Raw genomic sequence first — 11,232 nt, 5'->3', positions numbered from 1 at the left:
CTGGTGTATCATGTGCCACAGTAATGGGGAGACGGTGGATCATTTGTTACTACATTGTGGAAAGGCTTATCAATTGTGGACTTTGGTGTTTAGATCCTTTGGATTCTCTTTGGTCTTGCCAAGATCAGTTGCGGATACTCTTTTTGGTTGGTGGAATTGGCTTGGAAAGCATTTGTCTAGCATTTGGAATTTAGCTCCATTATGCTTGATGTGGTGTCTTTGGAGGGAGTGAAATAGGAGGACGTTTGAGGACATGGATAGTTCAGATGACCAGCTATTGGCCTCCTTCAGTGGCACTTTGTTTGACTGGTCTAAGGCGTGGGGACTCACCTATAGTGATTCTCTCCCTATGTTCCTTAGTTCCCTCCTATGTACTTAGTATCTTTCCTTTTCTTTATCTTTACACTCTTTCTTTTCCATTTGTATTTTTCTCTCTGCCTTATGTTTTTCTGCATAAAGTAGCATTTTTGAATATAATCTTTATTACCTATCAAAATAAAATAAAATAAGTCCATCTAAATTTTGCACTAACTAATTCAAGCAACAAATACAACCATCCCTCATAGAAATATTCACGATACTTTGCTATGGTATAAACTGCATGAATCAAGAAAACATCATAAAGCACAATGGTTATGCAAACATAGTTTCAGACATCAGTTGCCAAGTTCACTTTTTTTATATTTATTTATAAGTAAATGATTTTATTCCAAATAAGTACCTCATTAATAATACGAAACACTAGATAGCCTAAAGAATTGCAACCAAAGCATTAGATAGCATAATAATGTTAATTTTATTCCATTAAAATGAATTGAGAAACTGATGACAAATCAAAATCTAGACTAAATAACTAGATTTGCACCACCCCACATTTGTTATAAATAGCTCGTTTGACAAAGTGACTCTTGTTGATAAATAATGATATGGGAACTGGCATAGTGGCCTTTTTTGTAACTTTCAAGTGGGGGAGGTGATGTTTGAACCCAGGTTCTCCTCTTGAGAAAAACAGTAACGGCATTGAGCCACAAGGCTCTTGGCATGACATAGTGACTCATGTCTTCAAACTTGGTTGGGTGATTTACAAGAATCTTCTAGTATGGCTGGAGGATCACCAGATATGCTTGCAGCTTCACATGCACCTCCTGCATTCAATTCACTAAAACTCCTTTTCTTTAATGAAGAGGGAGAATTCTCCTTTTCTTTGTTTTCATTAGCCCATCCTTTTCCTTTTCCTTTTTCTTTTTCATTCTCAATTTCTTTATTAGTATGAGTCTCACCGTCTGGCAAGGGAAACAATGGAGGTTCCCGGTCACTCAATCTAGAAAATACCTTTTCAACCATCTCACTAATTTCCTTCCCCAGACCATTACTGTCCAAAATTAGCTCCCAAACTGATTTAGAAGCTTTCTCCAGCATTGGAGCTTTGTATGAAATCGATACAAAGTTATAAGTTACAGAAGCTTTAGTAGTCACAAGTTCCATAAAAATTAGTATTGTCACACATTGGAAGCCCCTTCTAAACCATGACATTGTAACAAACCGCACATGCTGGCAATGTGAGATGTTCTTACAGATCCACTTAGAGATCCTAGGTTTAGAGTAAAAAAAGTGGCAATGGACAAAGAAAGCTCTATCCTCATGTGCATTACTAAAATTTGACAGAGAGTTGATTTAAGCTTTGAACCACCTAAGGTATGTACATACAGGGTATCTACCTACATGGATTCAGCCCACATACAGGGTATCTGCCCAAAATTGCTAAACCCACTTTCAAGTTTCATTCATTATTTTCATATATCCATCCACATCAATCATCAAAATTGGTTACACAAGATTGGTCAAGTTAAGGAAATTTCATGGTACTGAAAACTCAGTCAGTATTTAACATTTGATATTGCTAAGATAACTTTAAGATAATGACAATTGTCCAACAGATGACCAAAGCCTTTTCACAACCAAATAAAAGCCATGAGTTTTCCAAAAAGTAAGTGAATGCCTTATGTGCGCACCTGGGAGGCTATTTCTACCTCAAATGACAAAGAAAAAAGTACAAAAAACACTAAAACTTACTTAAGTTCCTGCCTTTGCGCATCAAACAACTCTCTTTTGGTTTGCTTCTCTGCCCCAAGGGTGTTAAGAACTTTACTCTGTTCAGCCATTTTAATAGTAGTATTCTTAAGCTCTTCCTGCAAAAACAAAGAGCATGGACATACAAAAATTTCATATTAAAATCAAAATAAACCAGTACTTAAGCATTGATATGTTTGACAAATATTGATTTTAACTTTTTCCACTACTTCCATTCCTCCCTTTCTAATTACAGAATTAAGCAAAGGAGAGAATACTTGCACTAGAACTTGCTTATGAAATCCAAGAATTTCACTCACATAGGCGGCATCAAACTCATCAAGTCACAACACATCCCTAAGACTAAAAGAATTGTATAAACATGGACAACTAGTTGGCCTAATAAAATTCAACGGGAGCTAGCAACATGAACACAAAATTTTATAAAATTCACCAATAAATTTCTAAACTTGATTCTTCTAAACATCTGGATAAGCAACCCACTTTAGTCTACCAGTACTATTGACAATTCACAAAAAAATTTAGTACATCCCCACAAATTCTTACTGCAGAGAGTAGACCACACAAATTGCAATGTGGTTCAAGAATTAGAATTGGTGATACCAACACTAGGACTTATACTAAGAACAAGCTGGTATCAACAAAATTTACATAAATACATACATAAGCTGTATATAAAAAACCTCACAAAAAAAAAAAAAGACGCACACACTTATAAACAAGGGAATTTTTTTACAAACAACAAAGTCTCTGCACTAAATATTGGGAGGGTTCTATTATCAAAACTCATATGTAACAGACAGCTCCATCATGTGCATGTGTGCTTATATACATGGACCTTTGATATCATTAATTGTTATGTATATCACTTGCCCCCCCCCCCCCCACCCTCTCTCTCTCTCTCTCTCACACACACACACACACACTAACACACACACACACTAGTATATGCCACTCATGAGTAACAAGTAAAAATTAGTGTTTCTCTTTTGTGATTTTGTGTCTAGTGAAACAAAGGCAGTGTTTGTGTTTATAAGAGAAAAGTTGACGATAAAGATCCGCTCCAAACATGTTTAGATATTTTCTAAATAAAATTATGTGACAAAAATGACATATTCATAGTCCCTTCTATAGTTATATAGCGTGTTGAAAAAAGATATCTCCACATATGTTTAAAATCAAACTTTTTTCATGATAAATTTTAGATTCATAACAAATTTTAAAACTTTTCACTTTATGAGATGATAAGTTGTGATTAGTATTCTTTGATGTACAATCTAACACTAACAAAATACCTTGTCAACTCATACATTTCACAAGGCCTTGATTTAGCTTCCCTTTTATAGATTATTGTTGCCTATCAAAGGCTTCCCTGCAAGTGCAAAAACAAAAATTATGCAGAAGACTGGGACAGCCTCAACATTGATGAGCATTCACTAAAAATCAGATTTGTACCTGAAACACCACAAGTTTTATAACTTCCCCTGCAAAAATGATTGAAAAATCAAGATATTCCCTACAATTATCATTACCCTATTAGTCAGTTTTATCCTCCACTGCTGTAGGGATGGAGGTGATGTACAATATTTATGATAATGATCTCCAAGCCAAAACACAAAGCTCAAGCGTAGTATAATTATTTTTTTTCCTTCTTGCGGATCTAATAAGTAGTGCCTTTTGTACAAATATTCCGAACAAATTAATAGATTTCTCTTTAACTATTGAACCTCCACAACCTTAACCATTTTCACTCAATACTATCCCCAAACATGGTTTGGTTTTAACCTCCCTAGGTCAATTGTCTACAGAAGAGGAAATATCTAAAGATTTCATAGTTCATACTATTACTATCATTTTCTAGAATAAGGACAGATTGGCTTGTCTACAAGGCCATTCTAGCCTTTCTTATGTAAAAAAATAAAAAAATAAATAAAAAATAAAAAAATTTCAAGATTTCCCATGCACTTTGACATTGGTAGGTCCCATTAATCATTAGTCAATATGTTGATATGATTACAGTACAAAGTAAAACAATATGGCTTTATCCCAAAGGGAGGGAGGCATGAAGCAACCAAAGTGCCAAATTAATTATTATTTGTTTCACAACTGTTGAATGATATAAAAATAAATAAAATTACTAATGATGGCATTCTTACTTTAAAACTATTATCCTATGCACCCTCAAATGAATAAAATTTCAAAAACCCCTAGTAACACTCAAATAGTGGTAAGTGCAAATAGGATAGGAATCAAAATTAGTAAGGATTGACACAAACTTCATCCAGCATTTTGACAAAAGGAAACTAAAAGATATGAAAGTGAAACAGAAAGTATCTTAAACTAATTGATATTCCATAGGTCTCACAACTCAATACATAGTTGTTTTAAAACAATAGTTTAACTTGCAAGCACCCATGACGTGTTTTGAGACTAAATTTGATCAGCTAATTACAACTAGATTACTTTTGTAAAATTGAAACTGATTCAAGATATAACTAGTGGGGAAGCACATGCAAGGCACGTGCTTGCCATTATATTAAATAATAACTTATTGTTATCACATTTCATGTTCAGTGCACAAAGCTCACTTTTTTACAAGATTTTGGAGGAATTATGTTACAATGTTACAAAGTTTTGGAGAGATTACGTTAAACAGCCTTACTCTTACGGTCTTACCCCAATATCTTGTCATTGCATTGAATAACAATATAATTTCAAATATAGAAACTGTTTATAACACAGCCAATATGTATATCATTTTATATGTGAAACACCTAAATTTTTTAGCATCAGTATTTTTAAAATGTGAGGCATGGAATATAAAGTTTTATTTTCTATAAATTTGCAAGTGCAAAACACAACGGGGATACTGACTTAAAAAATGAAAATTTCACATTTGAAAACTCAATTACAAGTACAAAAAGCTTTTTGCTCTTAAGAATACATAGTTCATACTGCAACCCACCCTCAATATTACCTTCATACACAGCTTTCTCCATATGTATATGTCAAAATCTACCTCTCCAAACAAGGTAGAGACGCTACAGGGAATTGCTTAAGAAATAATCATTAATGGTAAAGAAGTTTTAAACAAATTATATTCATAATGATGGGACAACAAAGACTTAGATGTTCTTTTGGTAGAGATTCCAACTGTTGACCTTGGTTTACTCACATCCTTGTCAACCAACAAAGAAGAGCTAGAGAAACTTCAATCAGCTCTAATGCGCCCATTGTTTTTGCTAATACCAACCACCGTTATCAATTTGAGAAGCAAGGAACAGAGGACGAGAAGCAGAAGTGAGAAAACATAACCAAAAAAAAATATTGGAAATGCAGCTATATATAGAACTAAATTGTAGATGAATGTTTTATCAAAGAATCACATGTGAAGACCTGTGTTAAAATGAATAGTAAGCATTACTCATGGAAAAATAAGTGAATAAATTAAATGGGAAACAGAACAATAGGAATCCCATTTCAATTGTATTCCATATATATAACCCATTACAAAGCATTATATGTTTCTAGTAGGTTCAATTACAGACAAGCAAATCAGATAGACCTTTTCTTTTAGGAACATCAAAAGAAGCAGACCATACGTTTATGAAACAGGTTGTAAACAAGTGAGGTGGAACTTTTTGAATTAGGAAAAGTGTAATACCCTTCTTAGGAGATAGATAATGATGTTAATAACAACCATTTTCAATCATTCACAGATCAGAGAAAAAAACGATTTTTTTTTTTAGGGGAATTACCCAATGCTATGCTGCAGCAGTAAAATGGCATGTAAAACATGATTATGCAGGTCATATGTCTTCCTAAAGCAACAACTGGTTTTTTCCCTATCATTATGTGTCTCTTCTTGGGTTCCAATGGCTGGCCCCCTTTGTCATGTGAATAGAGGACAGGGACCCTTCCACCCTTGAAATAATTCTATCCCTTCCATCTTTTTTTTTTAAATGTGTGTGCAACATCGAGAAAAGATGACTTTGGATTTTGGACAGAACTCAATCTTCTTTTGGTTTACTAACTTAATGGTCTACAAACAAAGCAAATTATTCATAACAGAAGTAATTAAGGCAACCTCTAAATACAACTTTGAGAAGAAAACATTCAGGTTTTGCATCAATTAGTTTGTGTGCATGTAAATAAAAGAAAACTATGAATATATATTACTGGTTACCCATCACGGCTGCATTCATGAATGTTGGATCTGCATCCAAAGTTCCAAAGCAAATATCATCATAAAACAAAGCTAATAATAACATGCATGTATAAAATTATGTGTTTGTGCGTGTGTGTGATAAGAAGAAAAAGATTAATTGTACAGTGAGGCATAATGTGAAAACTAAAATACCAAATTGAACACCCAAATCAAATCTGTATAAACCCCATATTAGTAGAACCCTAAATTGAAAAAAATTTCTCCAGAGAAAAGAAAAATCAAATTTACCTCAAACCAAACAGTAACTTAGCAGCCAAATCAAAAAGAAAAAGAGCTGAAACACTAAAAAATGAGAACATAAAAGATACTGACATGGTTATATATAAATATAGAGAAATGAGAGGGAAAGGTTAGGACCTTGAGGTTGATGGAACACCATTTGACATGTAGGAAGACTTGGGCGACCATGGGAGAATTTTATTTGGTATGGACTAAAGAAAGATTTTGGAGAGAACAAATTTGCTCCTCTCTTCTTCTTTTATGGGAGTAGCTTCTCTATTTCATTTCTCTGTGTGTTTCGTTTCTTTTCTCTTGGGATTAAATAGTGTATTTTGATAATAAAGAAATTTTTACTAAACGGTGCGTATTGGCTCACTACTTGACTAAACCAAAAACACTGTTCCTAAGAGCATTCGCTAAAAACGGTGTGTATTGGCTCACTACTTGACCAAACCAAAAACACTGTTCCTAAGAGCATTCACTCTTTTTATATAGTTAGTAGATTTGGTCCAAAACCTCATCGCTAAGCATTTAAGAATTTTGGGGCTCGTTTGGGTAGAGGAGGATACCTATTGAAGGTTTGATATTTAGGCTATATTTGAACTGGAATACTAGTTTTTGTGATTGGAAAACTTTGAATAATGGTTGGATCATAGTATAGCTAACTAGTACAAGAAATATGTATATGAATCTAGTCTCAAACTAGGACTCTTGAGTATCCACCTAAGAGGACAGTATACAACATGCGTGCACAAGAAAATTGCAACAAAAGATCGAACAGTAAAAGGAATAAACAATCTTGGGCACATAAATGAAAAGAAATACCATCTCATAAAAAGTATAGAATTTTACTCAAAGCAAATATACCACTCACATAATGACTAGTGATAGGTTAAAATATAAAAGTTGTCTTTGATCTTGAGAAACTAAATAACCTTCACCTAGACTTTGGAAGCAGCTCTCGAATATTTTCATCTACTTGATTAGACAACAGCAAGTCAATAAACATGGCAGCAGTTGTTGCGTTTGCTGAAAATCCCTTGTCAACCATCATTTTGAGATATTTCATTGCCTTTGTTGTGTCACCATGTTGCAATAACCCTTGGATTAATATGTTGTATGTGTGATGGTTAGGTGAACAACCGTTGCAATCCTTTTCCTCAAGCAGCTCACCCGCTTCATCAATTAGTTCATTCTTGCAAAATCCATTGATCATTATAGTGTAAGTCTGAACATTAGGTTGCAATCCTTTTGCAAAAAGACCGCTAAAGATTTCTCTTGCAGTTTTAAGTTCCCCAACATTGCAGAAACCATCAATCAAGGTGTTGTAAAACACAATACCGTGATCCAACTTTTTTTCTTCCATCTCCTGAAACAATGCCATTGCCTCAACAATTCGTCTATTCTTACAATATCCATCTAACAAGATGTTATAGGTTCGGGGATCTGGATGTTGGCCACAAGCTTGCATCTTATGGAATAGCTCCAGTGCAGCCTGGGGTCTCTCTACTTTGAAAAACCCATCGATAAGAGTGTTGTAAGTTGAAACATTAGGAATCACTCCCTTGTTGGACATTTCATGAAAGATACGCATTGCCTCATCAATTTTTTTACTTTTGCAACATCCATTGATCAATATGTTATAGCTAATCACATCGGGTGAACAACCCTTCTCAACCATCATATTAAATTCGTTAACTGCCTCATCTATTTGGTTTTGCAAACAATAACCATCAATCAAAGAATTGTAAGCGACTTTGTCAGGCCCAATGCCTCTTTGAATCATCACATCAAAAACTTCTTTTGCCTTAGTCAACATCCCTTCCTTGCAAAGTGTGTCCACCAATATGCTAAATGTTTGTACATTTGGCATGACCTTCCTTTGCACCATCTCATTCCACAAAGTAGATGCCTCCCTCCACTGGCCAAAATTGCATAGTCCTTGAATTATGCAACTGTAAGTGACAACATCTGGCTGAATGCCTTTACTCATCATTTCAGAAAAAAGGTACAAAGCCTCAGTTACCAATTTATCCTTACATAAACTGTCAATGACCGTGCTATACAACACCACATTTTGTGCAAAATTCCTTTTTTCAAGCTTCCTGAGCAACCTAATAGCCACACCAGTCTGGCCAATCTTACACAGACCGTTTACTATTGTTCCACAAGTAATTGCATCAGGTTGGTACCCTTTGTTCTCCATTTCATCTACCAACCTCACAGCTCCAGGAATATTACCTTGAAGACAGAGACCATTAAGAAGAGTGTTTAGAGTAATTTGGGTAGGCTGATAACCAAGTTTCAAAATTGCTGCTAAGACAGAGAACCCAAAATCGACCCGTCTCAAACGGCAGTAGCAATTAATCAAAACAGTGAGAGTACAAACATTGGGAGAGATTCCGAATGATTCCATTCATTGAATTAAAGTAATGACTATGGAGTAATGCTTCATTCTTGCAATGGAACCAAACATGTGATTAAAATCCACGATGGAAGGCAAAGGGTGCATGTGAAGCATTGTATCAAACAGGCCCAAGGCATGATCAAGATTCTTAAAGGTTCGAGATTTGCAGTGATCTCTCACAGATTTCAACAACTGATTCCGATTCTGAGATGGGGTTTTCGCATTTTCTCTAATAGTAGAACAATAATGAGAAGTAAAAGCACGAAATGGAAGGCTTACTCTAATAATCAAACGATTGCATATAAGAAGCAGAGAGGATGTTGATTTACCCATTTCATAATGACGACAGTCTCAGCTACCAGCTCAGGTCGAGTTCGGTTTCGGCTTAGCTTCGGAACTTCAAAAATCGAAAGGAGAAATCACGATGGTGGAGTGGCAGATCGGAGGGCGAAGCAGGGAGTAGGACTGGATGAGAATGATTTGTATTTCTGAGATAATTGGAAACTCGTTCAGACCCTTTTTGACCTAAAAAAAACAATAAAAATTTGTAAGGTTAGACATATTTTGTTTTACTGCACGTGTCCTATCTAAATTTTATTGAGATTTTTGTTCGTGTTGTGCAAAAAATAAAGGATATAATATTAAATTAAAAAAAACGGTAAAAAACCCAATAAAGAAAAAAAAAAGAAAAAAAGAAAAAGAAAGAGTAAAGCTATGTGTTTATAAAAAAAAAAATTAAAAAAAAACTAAAATTAAAAATTAAAAAAAGTGAGAGAGTAAAACTCATTTATGACTTGAAAAATGTTTTTAACTCTTACATTAGGTATAATTTGAACTTATAGAATCTAAAAGTAAATATTTTTTAATTATCAAATAAGGTAGGTTAGTCCTAGCAACTAGAAGTCTCATTTAGGCTCATGTAAGGTATATATATTGCCCCACTTCATTATTATCAAAAAGAAAAATATTTTATAATTAATTTAGTTAGTGTGATTACTATCACGTTCACTAACCCCTTTATTCAGAACCAATAATAGTAAGACATATTAATAAATTGAAACTTGACACTTGTGAATTGGTATATGCTTTAAGTACTAAGTTGTGAAAAATGTGGGGTTCAAGTGATAAGTTTTTTAATTGTAATGGTCTCTTTTGTGGTATTTTATGTTTGTGGCTCAAACCACATTTCCTCCTATCCACTATTTACCAATAATTTTTTTTTTTTTTAATCTTGAAAAGTGACTGCGAATAATTTGTATTTATGTAAAATTTTAAATTTGCGCATCAGTATATTCTTTTATAGCCAGTGTTTTTACCAACTTTAATTGAAACTTTTCACACAAAATAGGCATACAGTTTGAGGGAAAAATATGTGTTAGGTTCTAAAATTTTAAAACAACTAGCAAACCGTGAACACTTGTCTAAATATAAATCCTAGAGTCTATATGTATTATTAGACAATGTTCAAGGTGATACAAGTTAAGATTCAAGAATATACAAGCTGTAGAAAGAAGAGTTCAGAAATTGCCTAGTTCGACCAATCAAAAGACAAGCTCAACCGATTGAAACACGTATTTGTAGAATTTTAAGTTCGGCCCAATAGCAATTCGAGTCCATTAAGGATTAGGGTTTCAGATCTACTTTTTCTTGTATATAAATGAAACCCTAAGCATGTTTTTAAAAGGCTTTTCAAAGAGAGAAAAGGGTGCCTCTTTTGTATTTAGGGTTTTGTACCCAAAAAGCTCTCTCATATCTTCTACCGGTGTTATTCCTTGAAGAATCTCAAGATCCGGTATTGTAGAAATTGTTGCCTTCTCTAGTTATCAAAGGTGCTAATGATCTAAACCTTCAAGAATGGTCTTGGAATCACAAATAGGAGAGTTTGTGTTGATAAACCTTTTAGTGGAGTATCAAAGTCGCAAGTATTGGTGCTTGTGTTGCAAAGTCCAATAGAGAAGGAGTTCATGGATTCGGAACTTGCATGTGGTTGTGTCAATAAGTTCTACATGTGATAGCAATAGGATCTTAGTGGCTTAACTCTTATTGTAAATTTCGATTCTCTATAGTGGATTTTCTTTTTACCTTAAGGATAGTTAGGTTAAATCCTTCTCAGATTTTTTACCGATTTGGTTTTCCTGGGTGATCATATCATTGTGCTCTTTATTTTCCGCTATTTTACATGTTATGACTTTATTGTTTTAACCTAGATCTTAATAATAAACCTAAGTATTCACTTGTTTAATTAATTAGGTTAAACAATATAGTTTACAGGGATCTAAAACCTAAC

At 34.0% G+C, this 11,232-nt stretch overlaps 1 pseudogene; it reads right to left on the bottom strand.

Moving 5' to 3' along the window:
* Positions 1–1,771: 1,771 nt before the first annotated feature.
* Positions 1,772–9,480, bottom strand: LOC115979315 (annotated as a pseudogene).
* Positions 9,481–11,232: the final 1,752 nt, after the last annotated feature.

The sequence above is a fragment of the Quercus lobata genome, chromosome 3, assembly GCF_001633185.2.
Source record: "Quercus lobata isolate SW786 chromosome 3, ValleyOak3.0 Primary Assembly, whole genome shotgun sequence".
Taxonomy (NCBI): Eukaryota; Viridiplantae; Streptophyta; class Magnoliopsida; order Fagales; family Fagaceae; genus Quercus; species Quercus lobata.
This window is presented reverse-complemented; position numbering and strand designations above follow the sequence as displayed.